This window comes from Phaenicophaeus curvirostris, chromosome 2 (assembly GCF_032191515.1).
Source record: "Phaenicophaeus curvirostris isolate KB17595 chromosome 2, BPBGC_Pcur_1.0, whole genome shotgun sequence".
In the NCBI taxonomy this organism is placed as follows: domain Eukaryota; kingdom Metazoa; phylum Chordata; class Aves; order Cuculiformes; family Cuculidae; genus Phaenicophaeus; species Phaenicophaeus curvirostris.
The window spans coordinates 79,026,018-79,050,450 of NC_091393.1; the positions used below are offsets into that span (position 1 = coordinate 79,026,018).

The 24,433-nt window shown below is 38.3% G+C and overlaps 1 protein-coding gene across 2 annotated transcripts in view; it reads left to right on the forward strand.

Annotated features, from left to right (window-relative positions):
• The window catches only part of BABAM2 (BRISC and BRCA1 A complex member 2), a 178,466-nt gene that overhangs the window by 100,644 nt on the left and 53,389 nt on the right, over positions 1–24,433 (forward strand). The window lies entirely within an intron of this gene.

Consider the following 24,433-nt stretch of genomic DNA (forward strand, 5'->3'; position numbering starts at 1 on the left):
GTTTTTTTCTGGAGTGTTCATTATATTTTATCTCTTAACTTTTTGGTTTTTGCCTGATATATGTGAGAAATGTTGTCTGGGTAGTAACATAATGATTAAAGCAAGTGTGTGTATGGTGAAGAAATGACAGATCTTCTTTTGGCTAGTTCTGTTTCTATGACTGGATCACATATGGATGAATAGATGTCATCACTAGCTACATGTGATATTCTTGTAACATCACACTCCATGAAAACCATGCAGTGTTTTCCAGTAGCAGTATATTTTGAGTATCTGCTATGGTACGGCATACTGATAGCCTTTTTGTGGGGGAATCTTTAATTTCTTTTTCTTTTTCTTTTTCTTTTTCTTTTTCTTTTTCTTTTTCTTTTGGAAAGGTTAGTTCTCTGTACAAACATAATACATCTGAATAAAGTATCGTGGTTTAGGAATCTGCAGCTTTAGTAAGGTAGTTTTTTCAGGAGAATACCTGAATATTTAATCTTAAGATTGGTGGACCTTACTGATCTGTTCACTAGTTGGCAAACAGATTTGCTGAGAAGTGAATTTATACTCCTGAAATGGAAGGGTGAGAATTAGGATTTCTAATGTGTGGGTCTACTTTTGTTAAATTTCTCTTCTTCCATTTCTGGAATTAAGAATGTCTTAATGCTCCTCCTTCCCTTCAATACCTCAGTCTTGTAATGTCTGCTTCAAAAAGTAACTCCATTAGACTGTTCAAGTATACAACATTCAAACTGGTCTAGCATTGTTTCAGTGGTGCTTTGTTTTTCTGATTAATATTACAGTAATTTTCCTCTGAACTGGTGGCGGTGCTTCTTGGTAGAGAAGAAAATATGGGAAATATTGACTACCATAGTTTTATAACACCTCAGTGATTAAGTTTTTGTGAATGAAGGAACATGGTATCTTGACATTTTGCTAAAGAGGGCATTGGTCTGGATCTTGTATGCAATTTAAAAAATAAAACCCAAAGTTTGATTTAGATAGAGGCATGTCTTTCCCAGATATTTTATGTAAGAAAATGTACTTTACATACGCACATGCAAACACACATACACAATATATTTAGCAGTTTCTATGTTTTCATATTTTTTATCAATTCACTACTTTTTATCAACATTAATTGAGGGAATAATTGCAGTCAAACATGTAATTATCCTTCCATGTTCCCAAGGATTCTTCTGCTCAGCTACTGTTTAAAGCAAATGGGCTTAGTTTCCATTGTATTTTCAGCTGTAGTCACAGGTTGACTCTTGAGTGTATTTCAGGCCACCCATGTATGTGTGTCTAAATGACCCATGTGCTAATGAACACATTGCTTATTTTCCCACTTATGATAGTTTATTTAGAAAGTTGTTAACTTCTTGATGCCAAGCAGAATAGCAGTACAAAGGAACACTTTTTCTCCCCAAAAGCATTACATTTTCTGTCAGTGCCCTAAAGAATATCTGATTTTAGGTGTGTGATGTAGAGTGATATTAGGAGAAAGGTATTTGAGTAGTGTTAGTACATATCTGATGTGTCTGACATATTCATGGCTTTGTCATTTATAGTTTATGTAGTCGTGTTAAAATCATGCCAGTAAACCCTGGAGTTCTGTGCCACACCTTGCCACATTATGTGTGTATGGAAGTTGAGATATTGCACTCAATCTGTCCTTGTTCACTTGTAAGGTATTCATCACAGTTATCCAAATACTGGTAAACCATAATAGCAGAGTTACTTGTGAGCCATTGCACCTTCCTTTATTCCACTGGCTACTTTTTATCTGTCATGCAAAAATGTGTGGATATCTTTTCAATGTTTGTTTGATTGGTCTTTAATAGCAAAGACATAGATGTCTCTTGTTCTTTCCCAAAACCAACCTCTACTCTTTTTAGCAAGGATTGACAGTCTAGATATTTAAATTTCCAGTGTTTAGGAACTAAAGCAACAACAAGCACTTTTTTATACTTTTTGCAAAAAGTACAAAAAGCCTCAAGAAGCCCTGAGGATTAGTTTAATGACTTAAGGCCGTGGCGTGTTACATAGGAGTTGTGCTCTGCTTATAAAAGTTCATTCTGCTGCTAACAGTATTTGTATCTACAAAAAGCCTGTAAGCAAATTACCAGTGTATGTTTTCTATGCAGCAGATTTTGAGGTGGATTAAGTAGTAGTTGACAGTTCCAAACATAATGTTCCTAGTACTCAGTAAAAGAGGGGGGAAAAAAATTCCCGCAATTCTTTTGTTAATGCTAACCTGTGTTCAGCTTAGGAAGAATGAGCAAGTAGGAATAGTATTTTCCTGATGTATGAAAAACATTTTCAGATAGAAATATTACAGTTTTGTAGAGAGAAATAAGAGCAAAGGGCCTGTTTGTGTAATGTGAGTTATCTCCTGCTTTCCCAAGAGGTTTCATTGCTTTCATGCTCTGCCGTATAAACATGCATTCCCACATGTATTTTCTAAAAATTATGCATACCCACAAATCTTGTCAGCAAATTTGAGCCCTAGCAATATGAATATAGTGTTTTAGGTTTGAAGGGCTATTGTAAAGCACATTTGCTCTATTTTTAGATGCATGGTAAGCATAATGCTAGTAAGACTTCAACTGTGCTTTGTCATAGACTCTGGAACAGAGATTTGCAAAATGACAGAAATGTCTACTTTTTTCTGGTTTGGGGCTAAGACATCAGCACACCAGCTGGCTTGGAAAAAGCTCACATATTAAAGCAAGGGCTAAAAATACAGTAGGGAAGTATTGTGGCTTATTCAAGTCTGGATCGGTGTTCCATTGATTTGTGTGTTGTGGTGTCTGGCTGCAAGACTGTTAAGTCCAGTTCTTACAGTAAAAAAAGAACCTCACACTTAGGCATGGGAATCATTTGTGTTAGTTTATGAAGATCTTGGCAATAATTACTCATAACTATACCTGGTTTAATTCTTTCATTAACGCTTGATAGTTTATAAACATGCCCTTGAACACTAATTGTTCAAAACACAATAGCAGCAATTTCTAGTTAATGTTTCCTTAATTTGAAGTCAGTTTAAAAAAGCTTTCATTTTATAATTTTAAGAATTCATCTTATCCTTTATTGCGTTGCATCAGTAAGCTGATAGACGCCAATAACAGCTGCTTTTAATGGTTTCAAGAATTTCATTGTGTTGAAACAAAACATGTATGATAAGCTTTGTTTGAAAAGTACCGTCATAACTGTACTGTCATAAGACACAAAAAGTTCTGCACACTTCTGGAGGAAGTGGTAAAATGGGAAACCCCACAGACTGACCACCCAACATGAGAGGACGGTGCCTGTCAGCATCCATAAGTGTATGTTCCCAGCTCGTTCTGCTCCTTTTCCCACCTTGGGGCATGGGACTGGCTGCATAATGCTCTTCATCCCCTGCTGACGGCTGCCGTGCTTTATGGAGAGGGTCAGAGAGCTGAGCAGTGTCAATAGCTGAAGCCTCTCACTTGCCTATTCATCTGACCTCCTCCTGCTGCTAGGTAGGCACAGATGTGTTCTCAGGCTGCTTCTGCACTCCTCTGCACAACAAGGAGCCGCTGGAACATTTACCCTTTATGTGTCTATCACATTCCCATGCATTATTAATAATGTCTATAAACCTGTCAGTAGAAAGGATCTTACTTGCTCAAAATTACCTTTCTAGCAAAAGTATACTAGGTGTTTGTATGGAAAGGAGATTTGTAATAAAAATATCCATCATATCTTTTAATAAAAAAAGTCACTGTACTCTAAATCCAAGGAGTCAGTGCAAGACTGAACAGCTAATTTCTATATTAATGCTTAAAATCGTTGTACCTCACGTGAATGTGGACCAGAAGTTGTTATTTTAAAAAGAAAAAAAATTAATATATGTATTTTTTTTCTTTCATGGAAGGAAAAAGCTAGAGGAAATAAGAATGGGTTCATCTTGGTTCACATTTCAAGAAAAATTATTTAAGGGTAGAAACACTGTTGCTCAGTGTGTGCTTTGTTCCCTGGATTCACAGAAATAATCCTGCAATAAACACTATTGTCCTGGATGGCTTTTCTCTGATAAATACATGGATGTGAATATGCTAAGAAAACCAGCTGTCAGTAGAATTTGTTTTCCTTAAATGGATCAGGCTCCATGCTTTGGGGACTGAAATGGTCATTTTTTACTAGTCTGGGAGCTGTGCCAGAGGGTTCTTCGTGACTGAGGGTGGTATGCAGAGTTTGGTGACTGCGTTTAACCTTCTCATATGAGCAGGGGAGAATAATGAGGACCTGGTTTGAACTCTTAGACTTTGAATGTTTCTGTATGTTTTCCACTGACAGAAAAAAATAGAAGAGAAAATGAAAAGTGTAATTGGTTTAAGGTGTTTCCTATCTTTTACCTGCCCTTTCTGCTGGGAATTGGAGGAGGAAAGCCATAGGATATTATCCGCTTACTGCCAGGTACTGTCTCTTACTACATTTGAGGTGCAGGGGTGCTGTGAAGAGCTTCACCTTTAACGTTGGCATGCTGTACTGATAAGTGTGCCTCACCCACTGAAGCCTATCTGTAAATGATTGGTCGTGTTTAGGCCTTTTTATCTGTCTTTGCAGAGGACAAGTGAGAAGGTCTTCTGTTCTGTTTGGCATATTAAAATGTGCTTATTCATCTTATTTCAGTAGAATTGTTAGTAGGCACCCAAACCAGTCCAAGACACTTTCAAATCCCAGAGCTTCTTTGCAAATGTGGGATGAAGGAATGACTGTGACTTTGCAGGGCTTTCTCTTCCATTCAGCCTACTTTGGTCATGGTTCTGCGTAATGCCTGGCCAGTGAGTATATCCACCCGCTGTATGTTCCATGTCCTCATCATACAAATCCTCTTAAACTGTAGCCAGAACTGTAACATGACTTCCAGTCTATCTCTGCTTTGCAACTCTTTCTCTGTCATAAAAATCATTTGGTTTGCTGCAGCCACCGTTTGATGTCCTGTTGACAGCTTCAGAAGAAATCAAGGTGGACTGGGACTGACAGTCAAAACAGATTGACTTGTATTTCTGTCCCAGGTATTCAGCTGTACAAGCTGTTCCATCTTTTTCCTGAAGCTGATAGAGAACAATTAGTGAAAATAATTATAGAAGAACTGAGAATATGTGCCCATCATCTAAATGGTGCTTTAATTCTGGATATGTTAATGCTGTCCTTAAATGTTTCAGCAAGGGAGATTTTAAGATGGTTTTCTTTCATTTAAGAGACTGAGCAATTAGACCTAATCAATTAAGGTATGAAATACATGAGACAGTTCAGCGGGACTGATTTTGTTGCCAGGTAATGAGGTACCAGTTTCTCTGTATAGGAGGTGAGGGTCAGGTGGTCTGACGTGCAGCTGGTGGCAATCCAGAGCTCAACCTTTCTTCTAATCTCAGAGCAAAACTTGGAGTTGAACTTTGTGAAGGGTTTCTGTCTTCCCACAGGTTTTGTCAGGTTACCCTCAGAGTGCCATCTTGTATGCATCGGTTCTGTAACCTGCTGGCCAGGGAAGTATGTTTACATAATATATCAAGTACTTCATTCCTTAAAGAATTTTCATTTGTAGTATAAAAATGCATATAGAAAATGGAAGTAATAAAAAATTACAAAAAAGAACAAAAATGTTATTCAAGACAGCAGTCTTCAATTCCATTGCTCTACAAACTTCTAACTAGAGTGGAACAGTCTACAGAAATTTCTGTAGTTTTAAACACATTTGTTTCATCTAGATACAAATCTTTCCATTTAAGTGTTGCATTTTTTCTGTTGTGTACCTGTAGTTTATTTCAGGCTACCATAATTAACCATACAATTCTATTTCATGTTATGCTGTCATATGCTATGAGTATGCCATCTGTTTCAACACAGGCTTTTCTGAGTGCCATTGTGAAGCTGTACTGTTCTAAATTTTCCTCCTCAGCATTTTTTCCTGTAGTATCGCTGCTTCTAGGTGCATTTACCCTAGTATGAAAAATAATAATGGAGGAAAAAGAGAACAAAGTAATTTTTCTTCAGGGCATCAGACAGTATTATTCATAAAGGTATTCTTGATTCTTTACTGTTGCCCATATGTTTAGAGCTGTATCTTTGTACACTGAGATTGTAAGAAGCACTTTTAATTAATCAAAACTAATTCTGGTAATAACACTGTCATCTCAGTTACTAACTTTGCTAGTAGTTGGTACTTTTGAAATCTTACCCTTTATTTACCATAGGGATTTTTTAAAAATTATTTTCTTAGATGGTGTATACTTGGCTACTGAAATCCATTTTAGTTTTACAAAAACTCTTACTTTTATTTTGATATATTAAATATTTTTGGCTTTTGTATTGTCTGTATTGTTCTTACGGTTTGGGGGGATATTTTTACTGCCATTCTGCCATCCCTGGTGCAGTACTGAAGAACCTTTCTCAGATGTTCCCTCAATATATTACAGCACAAAAAGCAGATTGAAACTTCCTCTCCTGAAGTGTTTTTTTAGGATGATGAAAGCCTGCTGAACAGGATCAATCTGTGTTAGTACTGAACTGTGTCTATCACGGGTGGCAGGATTTTTTTCATACCTGAAAATTAGTAGGAATCTTTTGGGTTTTTTATGTAGGACCTTTTGTTCTAAAGAATTGTGTGGGCCAACTGTCGGGCCATCTTGAACTCCTTGAAATGTTTTCCATAAAATTAGTTAGGCTGATGAGAAGAATTTGAAATTTGTAGTTTGATGGATAATCCGCTGTTGTTAAGTACTACTTTAAAAAACAATGGCAATTAAATATAGAGTTACTGAGAAATCACAACTGAAGCACTAGTTTCTCTGTTGTTAAACATGCTTAATTCCACAGACTATCTCTTTGGAGTGAAGTAGCTCTTGCAGAAGAAAAGTGCTCCAAAGTTACTGACTGCATCAGATTTAAACATTATCTGACAAGTCTGAGACTTCTGCCAGTTTATCCTTAAATGTAATCACATGAGCAGGTCATGGAGGGTTTTTCTTTAAGCTCAAAGTTGAGCTGTAGCCGTTCAACTATATCCATTCTAACTGAGTATTAATTACCAAAACTGACAAACAGTAGTTACAATGAGTTAATTAAAATTTATCTTGGCAGCAGATGCAGTGACTGTAGAAAAATGCATTCACTCAACAGTTATGAAAACTTAAATTTCCTAGAGTACACTTTGAACCTGCTTTTGTTGCTGCGTGGGTATTTTTCCCAGTTCTTGATGTAAATCCAAACCCACCACTACAGAATGTGATATCATCTTTTAACAGAGTATACTTTACTGAAGCTGACTTTTGCGTATTTGGGATATGTGGCTTGTTTTCTAAATGTGGTGACTAAGTCATTTGGTTTTGGAGAATTTCACTCTAATTGTGATCTGCACATTGTAGTGTGCTACCTTCAGACTTTTCCTACTTTATTATTTAAAACAGTTTAAAAAAAAATACAGCTACTTTTTAATGCCTGCTTCCAGATGGTCTTGTTCAGTAGGTAGAAATCTCTGACCACTTGGAAGTGTAAAGATAAGGATTTTCAGATAAAACCTCTAAAAAATGTAAACCAGAATTCAATTGTATGTGAAAGACCTTAGTTTTGATTGCCTCTCTTGTCTTCTTTCTGCGACTAGGAAGAGCTGGCAGTACCCACAAGGAACCACAGTCCTACTGCTGGCATTTTGGCAGGGAAGTCAGGGGTTCAGGGAAGGTGGATTAGGAAGGATGGCAGAGTAAGTCCTGCAGGGAATCTGATGGGCAAGAGGGAAACTGTAAGTAGAGGGATGTTGGCCACATTGTCTGTGTGATCAAAAGAAAGGATTAAAATACATCCTTCGAGAGTACCAGAAGAGCTTGTTCCCCTGCCTACCTGCCTTTTTCCCATAAGCTTGCTGACCCCACAGTAGAACTAGATACCACCTCTTAGTTTTCTTCACTATTACCCCCTCTTTACTGCCAGTTATTGGTGACATTTTACAATTAATGTCGTCTTGAAAGAAGCTTTAATACCTCCTTAATGATTCATTGTAGGAAGATGCCATTTCCCCAAAATAAGTCGTGGCTTATTTTTGCAACATGACTACTGGGCTTCTAGGGGTTTCCTTTTCTCTAATTATTGTCAAGAATGTGATTCATTGTATTGATGATTTCATTTAAGGCATATGAGATAGTGACGGTCTGTCCTGCTACTTAACACAGGAGCTACATGGCTCATGTGAATGATACCAGAAACCCTGTTTCCCTTCAGCAGCTGCACATTGGACCAATCTAGAGAATATGTATAAAAGGCATACTCTCACATGTGAGAGGTTTGGTTGAAAATCTTTTCCTAGATAAGAGGTGCCCCTTCAGAAATATTGAGAACTTCTTTTCTAGGAAAAAAAGAATCCCCTTATCAAATCACAAGGATTCATTGAATTGTAAACCAAACATAGGTGTCCTGTAACTATGCTAAACTTCAGATTCTTTAAATGAAAGTACAGATTGTAGACAACTTAGAAAAGTCATTATTTAAATGGAATGGAGTTGCTGTATTTTGTAAGTACCATGCATTTTGCATATTTTGTTGCTCTACAGCCAGCATTTCTTGGGGACTAGTGGGACCTGATTAGTCTGCAACCTGGAAGAAACACACAAAGATAGGTAGTTAGAGTGGGCCTATGGGAGCTGCACACTCCATTTATATTTTAAAAACCCTTTTTTTTAAAGAAGAAATTTTGTTGTACCTGTAGTCTTCTCCCATACCTAAGATGAATGTTGCTTCTCCCTGCTCTCTTTCATTGCATTTCAGATAGTTCTGCTGTCCTTGACTTGTCACAGGCTGTATACAGCTAAACTGTGGGACCAGCCTCTGAGGTTTGCACCTTGGTCAAATTCAAAACCAGTGTCAGAAGATTTGCATGTTCAACATCCCACTTTCCACCCTGATTTTCATTGGAAGAAATCCCAAGCACTTGGATAGGGAGGAACTTGTGTGCTCCAGTAGTTCTTTGATCTGGATGATTAAGAGCCAAAACTCCAGTGTACACTCTAAAGCATGTCTGTCTTGCATCATTTTGCATTTGGGGGTTTCTAGGATTTTTTTAGGTGCAGTCATTGATATATCTAGCTAAGAAAATTTGGAAATTAAAAGACATTTATCAAACTTGACATGGAGTAGCAGTGTTTTGAAATCCTTTTATTTCAGTGAGCTTATTAGCCATTCCTGTCTTTCGTGATTTCTACAAATTGTGTAACCAATGTATTAAGGAAAAACAAAATAATCAGGACTTATGTATAGTTTGGAAAACATACATGTGTATTGACAGAGGACATTATAGAATGTCACAGATCTCACATGTGATCTTTAATATATGCATGCAGTATGTCTCAAACATCCCACGGAGGAAGACAAATTAAATTTGGCAGGAACTGAAGCTTCAAAATATGAAGATGTAGATTCTTTTTTGTTGGATTTTAAAACTAAATTCTTTGAGTTGGTTTCTAGTTGGGGGCCACTGAAAATACATGAGGAGGAAACTTAGGCTATATAACAATTTCAGTGGACGAAACTGTAAGTATCGAAGTTGCAGACACCACAGTGCAGTGGAAAAACCTGTACAAATAGAGCGAAACAATTCTGCTTGCAGATATTTGCTGTTGAAGCCAATAAAAGGGCTGTGCTGTTCTGTGTGGTTTAGTGATGTCAAGCACTACTTGCTGGAGGCAGCTGTGCTACAGCAATCTTTCCTGACCTTAAATAGCCTATATGCTAGGTAATGGAAGCATTCAAATATACAGGGCACATAAGGACAGAAGGAGGCCAGAAAAGCCATCTAGGCCCCTTCCCTCCCCTGAATTAGTCAGTGTCTTCCTCCGTATTATTCTTTTCTGGTCTTTGTCCAAGATTTTTACAAAACCGTTTAGACTAATTGTTCCCTTGTGTTGCCTTGGTACTGTTTATTCCATATGTTAAGTACTGCGTGCAAAGCAATTCTGCTCTTCAGTGTGGCTGCTGCTTGCTTTCCTTTCCTTTTCCTTTCTACATGTTTGCCTTTGATAGTAACCCAAACAGCTGTGCAACCTCTGTCTGTCCTTGGAGATTGCACGTACCTCAGCAGCAGCATCCCACTGCTCTTCCCTAGCCCTACTGTCATAGAGCAAGTAAGACTCCCTGGGACATTTTGTGGAGGTAGTTCTTTCAGGTCATATTTTGGTCAGCTTCCCAGATACTTTTTGGTTTATTTTTCTTTATACTGTGTAATGGTAAGGTGATAAGATTCTTAGGTGGCATGTATGTGTAGTTACTCAAGGATCCTCTCAATTTTCTCCATTGCTGTAAGATTTTCTGTGTCGCTTTTGTAGTTGTAATTAAGACTATGTAACTCTCTTCCTACCACCTCAAGTCTTCTTGTTTTCAGTTGGTGCCCTTTTTTTTTTCTTCACTTACCTACCACTTAAGTTTCTCTAACTACCTTCTTTTTTTTAGTTTAAGTTCCATCTCTGGTTTCTGCTTTGGCTGTTTTTAGCTCTGCACAGAGCTCTGAAAATGCACTTCATCTGTATTTTGCTATGTCAGGTAGAAGGTTTTCCTGTATTTGGTATAGAAAATGTGAGGCGAGTTGAGTGATAAACATACATCATGACAAGGGCAGTCTTATCAAAAGCTTAGGCAGTTTGATCAATGAAAATCTAGAGAACCTTTCAATTGTCATATATACAGAATCAGTTCACATTCAGAACAGTCATTTAGCTTTGTCTCAGATTTCAGTGCCTTTCTTTGCTTATTTATTTTAAAACACGTTATTTTACATTTCTTTTCAATATTATTTATCTTTAAAACAAATTGCTTCCATTTAGAAAACGAGAGAAAACTTCAGGATTGCTGTGCAGCTGCGAAACAGTGAAAGCAAGGAAATCCCATTTTATTTGTCAAAACCAGGATTACATATCATTGAAGAACCTTTTTTTCCCCTCTGTGACAGTATTCTATCTGGAGTACTTGTCTCAGCAGTAACAAGGATCCAATGATCCTTGTGGGTCCCTTCCAAATCAGGACATTCTATGATTCTAAAGGTGATATTTCTCAGTACTATGAATTTCTTTGCTGATTTTGTTATTCTAGTATTACATTAAAATTTTGGAGGTCATTTCAATATATAAAACACATCAAGTTCCTTACGCTGTGATAGCCACAGTGGTTTTGTAGAAAACTCACTTGCAGCAAATAAGTTGCAGATTTCACATTAGAGTTGTAGAGCTCTTTGTTGGAAAGGAACTCTGAATCATCCAGCCAGCTTCCTGCTTGGCACTGGACTACTGCCAACACTAGCTCAGGTTTTGTATAGCGAGGCCTTTGTCTGGCCACGTCTTGAACACTTCCCACAGTGAAGATCCTACAGCCTCCCTGAGGAACCAGTCTGCTACTCTGCCAGGGGAGGGCTTCCTCCAAAGTCCTGTCTGAGCACCCTAAGATGTCAGTTGGCCCAGTCCTTGAGATTGTAAATGTCCCTCTGGATTGAAGCTGTGCAGTTTGTTATAGCAGTATTATACAATGTGCCTCTTACCATGGTGGTATAGAAGCAGGATAACTCTTCTCCCTTCAGCTGCAATTAAAATTCAGGAAAGCAGACTTCCAGCTCTTCAAGGAATTATTCAGTGGGATCCCCTGGGACATGGTCCTCTGAGACAAGGAAGCGGAACAGAGCTGGAAAATATCCAAGGATGCTTTCCATAAAGTGCAAGAGCGCTCAGTCCCCATATGTAGAAAATCAGGCAGGGAAGGAAAGAGACCGGCGTGGCTGAGTCTAGACCTGCTGGTCAAACTAAAGAAGAGGAAGGAACTGCACAGGCAGTGCAAGCAGGGACAGGGAACCTGGGACGTGTACAGGGACACTGCCCAGTTGTGTAGGGATGAAGTCAGGAAGGCCAAGGTGCAGATGGAGCTGAACTTGGCAAGGGAAATGAAGACTAACAAGAAGGGCTTCTATAGGTATGTAAATCAAAAGAGGAAGGTCAAAGAGAATGTACCCCCACTGATGGTTGGAAATGATGATCACGTATCAACAGATGAGGAGAAGGCTGAGGTACTTGACAGTTTTTTTTGCTCAGTCTTCACCAATCACTGCTCTCCTCAACCCTCCTGGGTCATGGGACAGCAAGATGGTGACCAGGGAGGGTAAACCCCTTCCCACTGTAGAAGAGGATCAGGTTCATGACCACCTGAGGAACCTGAACATATATAAGTCTATGGGACCTGATGAGATGCATCCCAGAGTCCTGAGGGAATTGGCAAATGTGGTTGCCAAGCCACTCTCCATGATAATTGAAAAGTCATGGCAGTCAGGAGAAGTCCCTGGTGACTGGAAGAAGGGTAACAATGTACCCATTTTTAAAAAGGGTCGGAAAGACAACCCTGAGAACCACCGACCTGTCAGCCTCACCTCTGTGCCTGGGAAGATGATGGAACAGGTCCTCCTAGAAGCCATGCTAAAGCACATGAAGGACATGGATGTGATTAATGGCAGCCAGCACGGCTTCACCAGGGGCAAATCTTGTATGACCAACCTAGTGGCTTTCTTTGATGGGGTAACCGCAGCAGTGGATACGGGTAAACCAATGGATATGATCTATCTAGACTTCTCTAAAGTCTTTGACGCAGTCTCCCACAGCATCCTTCTCTCTAAATTGGAGAGATAGGGATGTGATGGGTGGATGTTATGGTGGATAAGAAACTGGTTGGATGGTCGTATTCAAAGAGTAGTGGTAAATGGCTCAAAGTCCAGATGGAGATCTGTGACAAGTGGTGCCCCTCAGGGGTCCGTACTGGGACTGGTCCTGTTTAATATCTTCATCAATGATATTGAGAGCAAGATCGAGTGCACCCTCAGCAAGTTTGCAGATGACACCAAGCTGAGCGGTGTAGTTGCCACACTGGAAGGATAGGATGTCATCCAGAGGGACCTGGACAGGCTGGAGAAGTGGGCCTGTGAGAACCTCATGAGGTTCAACAAGGCCAAGTGCAAGGTCCTACACTTGGGTCGGGAAAATCCCTGATTTCAGTACAGGATGGGTGATGATGTGATTGAGAGCTGCCCTGAGAAGAAGGACTTGGGGGTGCTGGTCAATGAGAAGCTCGACATGAGCCGGCAATGTGCACTCACAGCCCAGAAGGCCAACTGTATCTTGGGCTGCATCAAAAGAAGCGTGGCCAGCAGGTCGAGGGAGGGTATTCTGCCCCTCTATTCCTCTCTTGTGAGACCTCATTTGGAGTACTGTGTCCAGTTCTGGAATTCTCAACATAAGAAGAATATGGAGCTGTTGGAACAGGTCCAGAGGAGGGCTACAAAGATGATCAGAGGGCTGGAGCACCTTCCATATGAGAGCAGGCTGAGGGAGTTGGGGTTTTTCAGCCTGGAGGAGAGAAGGCTGAGGAGATCTTATAGTGACCTTCTAGCACTTGAAGGGGCCTACAAGAAAGCTGGAGAGGGACCATTCATAAAGGTTGTGATAGGACAAGGGGGAACAGGTATAAACTGGAGAGGAGCAGATTTAGACTAGACATTAGGAAGAATTTCTTCACGGTGAGGGTGGCGAGACACTGGAACAGATTGCCAAGGGAAGTTGTGGATGCCCCATCCCTGGAATTGTTCAAGGCCAGGTTGGATGGGGCCTTGGGTAACCTGATCTAATGGGAGATGTCCCTGCCCATGGCAGGGGGGCTAGAACTAGATGATCTTTAAGGTCCCTTCCAACCCTAACTATTCTATGATGCTATGATTTTATCTTTTTAATTCTGTATGCTGAAGATTTCTGGTCACTTTTCAATACACAAATCCTAATTTATATTTTACTTTCTTAAATTTCATATACTATAGGAAATTTCTTTTAAAATACCCTTAAATAGAATCACTAGTCACAACCAGTGAATGATCTTGGCAATGCAACTGACATTTCTAAATACTTTTAATGTAAAACTAAGCACGCTTAAATTGCTACAAAAAAAGGGTAGATTTACCCTGGGTTTGTTTGTTATACTAATGCTATGAAAGTCTAGCATTCTATTTTTGTTCATCTACCAATCTGTTCAGCATATTTTGTTTAATAGTTTAATGGTAGAGCCTATATGCAACCACCCGTGTTACATCAGAGACTGTGCAACTGGAATGTTGTTTACTTTTCACCAAGGCAACTCCCTGGTTTTTGTTAATTAACAACTAACAAGGTCTTACAGCTGACTCCCTTTAAAGTCATGAATGTAGGGGTGTTGAGGATTTATAGGCACACTGTGCTGAGGCCTTGTAGCAGCAGCACATTTTGTGCAACTGGACTATTAAGGAGATGGTTTGGGATGTTTTTTTTTCATTTTGATATGTATGTATTTTCTTTTATTCTTCCTCAGTTATCTTGAACTGGTTATGTTTGTACTGTACGTGCATAGGCCTTTAATACCTAATGCCTTGCAGTTATTTCCTTAAGAAACAGAATGAAAAAGAGAAGGCTTGTGAGAGAGTTTTCTGCAGCTGTAACTTCTCACTGTTCTTTTGGGGACTGAAGGAGAACTTACATTTCTGAGGTAGTCAAATCGGCAACTGTGGCTCATGTTTAAAATACAAACTTTTTTTTTTCTTATTTTTGACAACAAGACATCCCTCAGATGTCTCAATTGCAACCATACTAGCAGGGATTTTTTGTTAACTCTTTATGTGTTTTTTCCAGGCTTGATTTGGAAAGATGAAAAGAATACAGTTAACACAATTTTCTTAGCTCAATTCCACTGATAAAATGTTTTACTGTCTTTTAACCTGACTATCTGTAAGTTTTTCACCAACTTTAATGTGTTTATCTTCTCAGCACCCTTGTGGGATAAGTTAGTACCAAATATTGCTATGATGCGTGAATGTATCCATGTGTGCCACAAAGATTTCATGATTAAGAAACTAGATCTAAAGAAATACTCTCTTTGGTAATCTTAGTCTGTACCAGATAAATGTTACTAGGCTTAGAAATGTGGTCTCTTTCTTTTACAGTCAAATTTTGTACCTAAAATATAATTTTGCTTAGTGATCCTTCTTAATCACTGCCCTTCTTTAGTTATATGGGCTGTCCTGAGGCTATACTCATTTAGGTGCGCTGATACAGGTTCCTCTAACATCTCCACTGTTGTCGTTTGAGAGTATGCTTTAAAGAAAATGAAATAAAAGCGTTAGTACATGTACAAGTACATTTCTTGCCCCCATGACAAACATACTTTTAAAAGTTCGATATATTTTTAAGCCTTGACCCCTACCAGAATATTTCAGTAAAATAGAGATAAATAGATACTGCATTTGCTAGCTGGTTATAAGTGGATGTAAAGATAAGCAGAAAAGGTCTTTTCATTTAATTCCATTCTGACAACCTGTAAAAATACAGGATTCTATTTTAAGAACTAATAGTAGGTAAATAGTGTTCCATGCAAAATCTGCCAATTACTGATTATGTTTGTGTTCTTTTGATTTTTCTTTTAAAGTTCCTTTGTTGTAGGAGAACATCTTGGCAGAGCTTCACATATGTGGTTAGCTGCTTGCTGAGCCACAAGCAAATAATACTGTACAGCTAAGCATTTCTTCCTGCCTCACCGATTTCTATTCTCTTGGGCAACAGGAGTTCAAATCTGGGCAAAGATGACAGGCATAAACCTGTCTGATTGGATTAATAACATAGAAACTGTTGCTAGCCTCCATAGTAATATTTTTAAGTTGGTCTTGTGGTAAGTTTCTCAACCTGGATTTTGATTTTATTATACTAGCAAATAGAGAGGTGCATAACTCTTGAAGCCTAGATGACAAAAGAAGAATCTGATTCCCATTTTCAGGCTTAGCAGATAGGAATTCGGAAGGGGGTGTTTAGAAACCTGATGGGCAGTAATGGTTCAGAGACGGCTCCCAGTATATTGGTTGTGGGAAATTTCCTTTTAAACACTGTATTATTTTTGGGTTTGTGGCATTTTCAATCTCCTAAACCAAAATGACTGAACTAAAACTGAACTTTTAGAAATAAGTAGTAATTAGCTTGAGGAAGCAGAAGTTTCCCCATTGGTGTGTTCATTCACACTGGGAATGGCACTGTGAAGTAGAATCAGTTTGCTTATCAGTTGGATATTATAAGAAAGATTAAAGCTTTTTGATAAATTTATTTAATCATAAAATGGGTGCTGCACATGAAAAATCATATTTGTTGGTGTGTGTTGCTGGGAGGAATTACTTCAAATTGTCCCTTTATCATTATCTTGCGAAAAGCTCAAGTAGCACATTTGAGGTAGTAGGTTCTATATTTTGAGTTGTAACATTACATTGAACGCATGAGGAAAAATCTGTGTGTGATTTCAATTTATTTTTCTATGTTTTTGTAGTTGTGTTGGAATGACAATAATGTCCAATACTTGAGAGGAGGAAGTTGTGTTACTGGAACTCATAGGGAGCAAAGGCTAAGCTTTTGGGAAGAGCAGGTCTAAAATTCAGATGATGTTCAAGGACTTGACTTACTGTAATTTCTTAGACCTACTACATAGGTCTTTGGATTTGATGGATTTGATTTCAGTTGTCCTCAGAATGCTCACTTTATAATTTCATACCTGCAGTCTGAGACTTAAAACCTTAAGAAGGAAAACAAAAAACATCTTTTGGAAATTAATTTGGTCCTTTAGAATTACTCCAGTGTCTGGGTAGTCTTGGTGTGGTACCTGCTGAAGAGACTTTCACCTTGATTAGGATACCAGTCCCCCAAAATGATTTTTGAAATGTCAGAACTGTGGCTATTTTAAACTCTGGTTTACATCAAAAGTATCCAAAAGGTTTGTTAAAGTATAGTACTTACATTTCTTCTCTAACAGCTAATTCAAATCTGTTTCAGCTGGGTAACTCTTAGTACCATATGAAGGGGGAGAGAGGAGGGGAATGACTTATATGAAGTAAAACAAAGAAGATTTTGTTGGTTTCAGTTTTTTTACGAAACTGTAAGTACATTTACAAATTAAAAAAAAACACAAAACTGTAAACCATATCTTATGAGTGTGTTTTTTATATTCAAGTGGTACCCTAATTTCTCCAGTGTCTCCAGCAACCTTTTCCTTACCTCCTTCCCCTGCTTACTTTTCCACTCTTCCACCCTCCAAATTCTCAAAGCTGCTGCTCTGGGGATATTCCTGAATCTCTGTCCTCTCTGTCACTTTATTGAAGTAGCATAGTCCTCTTGTCTTGCCAGGCCTTGTCCAGAAGTCTCTTTCTTATTCTTTTAGCTAATAAATATAATTTTTTTTAATATAGTTCTTTTTTTCTCATCTAGGAGCTTTTGCTCTTTTATTCTCCCTCTCCTCATTCCTTTGGAGCTGTCTGTGTTTCATCTCCCCCTTAATGTAGCTTTACACTGAAGGAAAGATGAAAATGCCTGGTACTGGAGACAGTTCAATAAAATAGAGCAGTTCTGGGGGTTCCCTGGTAGACAGATGGTAGAGTGCTGGATTTTTCAAGGCAAAGTATGAAATTTTAAATTAAAAGAATTTTTGGATCTGTAGGATCTTGAAAAATCTATCCTGAGTTCTGGACTTGATAATTGGTAGTTTGTAGTCAGCCATTCTCCAGACTTCCCTTGCTTTTACGTGTACTGCCTTTTTTTTTTTTTTCATCTTACTCACTTAGAAAAATCAGACTCTGTATTGGACATAAATTCCAACCTTCCACTGCATTTGGCTAGATGAGCTACAATTAGTTATTTTTAGTCCTTACCACGTTTGCATGAATGTTCTTCAGGTTGACACTAATTAGACACTGAATAAATACATGATTTCTTGAGGGACAGGCAGCTTTTCCAAGTACTGACCATGTCTTCAGATTGGTCGCTTTTCAAAGCAGGTCTCCAAAGGGAAAGGAATTTGGAGCAGGTGTTGTGCAAACCATAGGAGTCTAAGTCTGATTTCTAAAGACCTGGGTGTCTTCTTTTTTCCCCACAACTACTACATGGAATTTGAAGTCACTAATTAGGCAATAAATCTGCATTTCAGGTACTGTTTTTCGTGTATTGTCAAGGTAAAAGATGAAAATTAGATGTTCCCCTAACCGACTTTGTCTTTCTTGTTCTGAAAACACACTTGAAAAGTTTGTGATGTGTGTAACCATGACCTCCAATGTCTTCAGGAATTTCAATCATTAATTTCTAACAAAAAGCTACTCTGTTGGGTCAGTTGCAACAGAGATGCAAATCATTTACATTTCCTTTCTGTTTGACAAGTGCAACTTCGGTTGTGTAGCTCAACTACAGTAAACAGACAGCTTTTCAGGAAACTTGCCTTTCATAAAAGGATGAGTTTGCTTCATTCTTTTCGACCACTTCTACTTTTGTTCCTTGAACTTTGCAGCATGGGATTTCATGGTAAGTGCAGATCTGAAGTGCCTCCAGTGGTGAACTCCCTTGCCTCTGATTCATGTGATTCTAGAATAATATCAACCTTCAGATGTTTTCTTTACAATACTTTACAATAGTAAACTTAAAGTGCTTTTTTTCCCTTTTGATATTCTTTTTTTCTGAAGTTGTTTGTGCTTAAATATACAACCTACATTCTTCCGCAGCAGGAAATTTCTGATAACCTTACTATTGGGGCTTTTGCTGTGTCTTACACGATAGTATCAGTTCCCCGGCGTATTTCAGAGTTTGTGAGGGTAGCAAGTTAGTAAGAAAGGGAAGGATGGGAAACATATTTATGATTTATTTTTATCTGATTTTAATGTTGCAAAGAAGCTGCACGGCACCTGGGAAGCAAGTTGGTTGTCTTCTAATCCCTTGTAAATGGATCTTTGGCCGGACAGTCTTTTTCGTGCTTTAATTCTGACAAGACTTATGAAGTCTCAGCGAAATAGCCAAGGAACGACTTTGACCGTAGCTCATGAATTTACCTCCTAAACTTAGAGGAAATTCCTGAGGGCATTTAATTTTAAGCTTGGAGGGCTCATATGAAGATGTTTTTGTTGTTGCTGCCTTATGGAAAAGTGTTTCATGAACTGTGCATTTTAATACTGAGGTGTGCTAGTTTGCAGAACTTCAAATAAATTGGTCTATCTAGTTATACTTGCTAATACTTTTGCCTTGAGTTCCCATACCTTGAGTATCAACTAAAGTTTCCATTATAACTCTCCCAAAGAGCAAACAAAAGCAAAGAAAGTTGCATCAAGTTAAATGTTTGTAGTTGTCTTCCCTCCCTCTCCGCCATCCTCCAATAAATGGTTAAACAGACCCAGCTGTATCTCTCATCACCCACATTCCTTCTGTATTTTGCAGTGGCTTGAAAACAAAGACCATGCAAATAGAATCAGGGAGCAGCATTGGCTAATTACAAAATTTGTTCATGTAAGAGGCCTTAGCAGCAATGTTATGAGAGCTTTAATCACAACTCCAGCATTGCCTGTAAGCAGATCTTCACTAGTGCATAAGTACATCCCTAAATCCCTGCCATGTTTGGGAGATGTGATTTGCTTGCCCTGCTCTCACAGAATCTTGCCACCAGCCATGCCTATAGACAGTGATATCACTGTGCTCGGGAACTTGCTGGTGGTGTCTTCAGGCTAATTGTGTCCTTACTTGACCCCACCTACTCTGAGAAGTTTGACATAGTCTGTTTCCCAAAGTAAATAATGTTTGGGGTTTGGTTGTTTTGTTCATACTGTTTCATCCCCAGGGAGGAATGAATAGACCCATTTTGTAACCTTGTTTCTCAGCTTACTTCCTCAGTCTCCTCTTAAACCTCATCACAGTAACTTAATGTCTGAAATTCTCTTTCAAACAAGGACATGCCATACAAATTGTGGTGATATGTGAAATGCAATGTTAGGCAACTGTTGATATTGTCAGAGGGATTGTGTGTTAAGCTGGGGTGGGGAAGGTAGCACAGTACATTTTGCAGAGCTGTGCATTTTTAGAAACAGTGTCATTATCTGTCACATATTACACACCTAGTTGCAGAACAAGGTAGAGTCCTACAAGGTGCTTTTTCAGATATTCCACCCAGCCTGTGTTGATGTCAGACAAGTCAGGTCATTGTTGCAGAGCTATTGAGGTGTCCAGAGGGATCTTAATTTATTTCGGTATTTCATTCTTTTTATCAAATTTGAAGCTCTTTGAAGGTATACTACCCTTCACTTTGCGGATCACAAAATTCATCATATTAAAACCTTGTCTGAGGGAGAAGAAAATAAAATTATTTTCAAGTTCTGCCCTTTATCCCCCCATTAGTTCAGGTTGCACTTAAAACTATTCTCATTGCATTTTTAAGCAAAACTCATAATGTAAATAATTAGTACCTTTTAAAATCATATAACACTGTGACAATCCTCCTAATTTTTTATGTTAAGAAATTTATGTGTTTGTGATTAAAATTTAGCACTGTAAACTACTTTGCAGTAGCATCTAAATGTGTTGCCCAACTAGAAAATCACATGCATGTGCAAAATGATATCAGAATTTATAGAAACAGGGCTAGAACCACCCTAGTGGTTCTCCAGCCCTAAGCTATCGGTGGTTCAGGGACTTTATCTGACTTGTGTATTCAGTAATATGGAATGAATTTCTGTTTCATGGACTTATCCAGCCTACCCTTTGAACATACTGCAATAGGGAATATCATAGCTCCACTGCATCTAAAGTAAAATATGACAGATTCAGAGTAGATGTAAGGAAGAAATTTTATACTATACAGATCTGAGGAACAAATTTGCCCAGAGAGGTGGTAGAAGCCTCATCCCTGGAAGCATTCAAGGTCAGGTTGGATGGACATCTGAGCAACCTGATCTAGTTGAAGATGTCCCTGCTCACTGCAGGGTAATTGGACTAGATGGCTTTAAAGATCCCTTTCTTCCCAAACTATTCTGTGGTTCTCTGATCTTACACAAAGATCTACCTCCTTTCAGTTTTGAACCTAGCTCCTGTTAGCTAGGTGTAATGTTGACTGCTACACTTGTATTGGAAGAGACAGCAACTAGTCAATGTTTATTCACGTTTTCCGTATCACTCACCACATTGTGGTTGTTAATCCCATACATATTTTTGTTTTGGCTTTTTCTTTGGTGCTGACCTGATATTTTGATTGAACTGTCAGTCATAACCCCAGGATCAGCTAAATATTCAACTTTGAGTCCATCACTTTATATTTTAAGTTAGGATTGGTTTCTCCACGTACATCGCTTTGTATTGTTCTGCATTAAATCTCCTTTTACTTGCTATCATTCAGTTCTGCTTCAAAGCTTGTTTATTAGTCTTCATGGCTGAAGCTTGTCTTGCTACCCTAGAAAACTGCTACCTGACAGCTCACCTGTTTGCCAGGTCATTTACAAACATTTCGAACTACAAAAGTCACTACTGAATCCCACTGCTGACTTCACTATTAAAGCTTATTATTTATTCATACTTCTTAGTGACTCTTTCAAAGAGCTGCAGTAGGTGTATGAGACAGGACTACCCCAAACTAGGAAGGAATCAGTCTATCTTGTACATTGTGCACATTCGGACATTATGTGCTGGGAGTGTGGTTCTGAAATAAGGACATTAACCATTTGCCTAGAACTCAGGCAAGCCCTCACAGGAACAGAACTCAGCTTTCATTATGTATTTGGCATTTCCATGGCCACCTCCTTTTACTTGATTTTGTCTTAGTGGAAAACTTTATCTTTACTGTGCTTGAAAACATTGCTGGTGATTCTCCAGATACAGGTGGTTCTTAGGACACTGCTTGTTAATGGTAAATTTCCAGTGAGTTTTCCCTTGTGGCACCTATCATCATTGCAACAGAGAGCACAGTTCTAAAGTTGACCTGCATTGAGTCCAACAAGGGACAACCAGTCTTTGAGCATCTTTATGAGAAACTGAAGTAAAGCTTTCTAAAAAAAGTTCGAAATAGGATTACATTCAGAAGCGCTCACTAAAATGGAACTCCAGAGAGCTGTGGTAACAGTTCAAATAAGTGTGAACAGCAGCACTTTTTGCTTTGTGCTGGAGACAGTCTGTCCTGCAAGAGCTAACTATCCTTGCATAACCAGCAATTGTTTTACAATAAATCAGTAGCAGATCAAACAGTGAGTGGCTTTTACTAGAAAATCTTGCTGGACAGAGCTCTGAGAGCAGGTTCCTGGTTTTTTTTCCCTTTTTTTCTTCAGTGTGTAAACCCAGAAAAATCTGCCTAGAGCTTTCTGAAAAATCAGGTAGTGGAAGAAACAAGAACAACAAGACATGTACTAGTAGTTCTTCCATTCCACAATGTTTTTTCATCCCAGACACATGCATCTTGTATTACTTTTTGAAATTCAAACTGAAGGAGATGGGCAGAGTACAAAACCTTTTCTAACTTAAGAAATGGTGGTAAAACTTCCATATTTTCTGCTGGACACTTTAAAATTTTACAGCATTGATACTGCCCAAGAAGAGATTCATAAATGCGTAACATCCAAAACTGAACTATAAAGAATAATAGATTTCTGCTTTGAAGCTCAGGGGAAAAATCTCTAAACTTAGACTAAAAGGAGTTTGTCAGATATTTTCAGTGATATTAAGCAACTCTTGCTTTCCAGTAAGGCTGGAAGCTGGGAGACCTGAGAAACTTTGAAATTTGCTGCAGCTGGAAATTGCCTCATGTTTTCCATTAGAAATATTTTTCGTTTGTTTCTTTTGTTTAGAAATTTTTCAGTGTTGGGCTGAGGTTTTCTGTATGAGATAACTGCTTCAAATGAAGCAGTTTTGAAGCTTCCTTGGGATTAGCATATTTATCCCTCTCAAATTTCCCTCTCTCAGAGGCATCGGGTTTTTTTTTTTTTGTGTGCAGTGTCAAGTTATGCCCTCTGTCAGCACCTCAGCTTTACAGAACTGTTTTTGAAGTTGCTTATTTGAGTATACACCTCTGTGTCCTAATGATAGAGAAAGTAGATTACTAATATTATATTAGCAGTCCCAGATTTGTGGTTAAGAAGGCATTTGTAGAATCTCTCACAATGGTGGTTTGACAAATTATTTACATAATGGGATAAAGTTTCCTATGCTTGTTCTTATTCTGGAGGCATCCAAAGAAAAACTGTTTGTGTCTCTGAATTACATGTGCAGTGAGAATATAATTAGTTGGTTTTAACTTTTTTATGTAAGATTTCAAGTTAATCAGTGGGGTTTGTTTTGGGGGGCATTTTTTGGGAATTGCTGTAGTTTTCTGCATAGGGTGAAGTCTTGGCTCCATTGCCACTGGTAAATTCTGCCAAGGACTTCAGTAGAATTGTAATTCCTCCTTAGACACTTGTGTGGTGAGAAACTGTGGTTATTTTTCAGTCTGACTTCCAAAGAAAATCAGCTTTCCTTCCCATAAAATTAGTATGATCATGTTGTCTGTGAATACAGGTATCTATAATTTCTGGGACTTTTTTGAGCCTGCTGGCTAATTTTAAAGGAAAAAAAAACCACAAAAACTGTGGGGAGGGTGTAAGTCTTGAAAATACAAAGTTCCTATGAAAACAAGAGGCAGATTCAGTTATTGCTACCAGAAGGAAAGACAAGCCCCTGCATAACTGTAATTTGTGAACAGAGAATCAATATGGGAGAAAGAAATTGTGAATATTTGAATCCCAGGAAGTGCTTCAGTCAGAATTCATGCTGTATTAAACATTAGAAATCCCCTTCTCCTCTCTTTGGTCAAGATTTGTATCCTGACATATTCTCTGATGTCTTACAAGGCATGAACACTTTTTGAAGCTTTTCCTTTGGAAAAAGCATTTAGAACATCTTTCCTGTGTGGTTTCTCTGATGTTTAATAAGGAGTGAACTCATGCTGTGCTGTGGTTTTAACACAACTTGGTTAAAAAATCAATCTGATGTAGATAGAAGTCCATCGGAAACCAAACTTTGGTAGCTATGAACTTCCTCGTTATTTCTGCTGTAAATGGTCCCAATATAAGCAAATACATGTAGGTAAACATTGACAGGCAGGTATTCTGCAATAAATTAAATATGGAGATTACATCCTTGGGATAGTACAGATAGTATTTACACACATAAAACTTATGCAATATAAAGAAGTAGTTAATCAACCTTTAGTAGGTCCACATATTGATGTGATGTTACATTGGTAACATTGCATTAGATAGTATATGTGCAGAAGAGAACTAAATTACAGTTGATGTGGGAACTAGAACTTTGAAAGCCATGGTTCTCTGGGAGATTTGTGGAAAAAAAGACTGTCTTATTGTTGTGCATTTTGTATATGAATGTGCTGTGTGTATGAGAGTCATACAGGTAGAGGTGGTAATATGGGTATGGTTGGTACCTCATTTTATCACAGATAATGATTTACATATTCAAGGTTATAACAACTAAAATCTGTATATAGTGCATTTTATACACTATACACAAGTGCCACATTTGAACTGACATATTTAAAGAAAAAGTGTGAAATAAGAGCAGTTCTAGGATTTGCT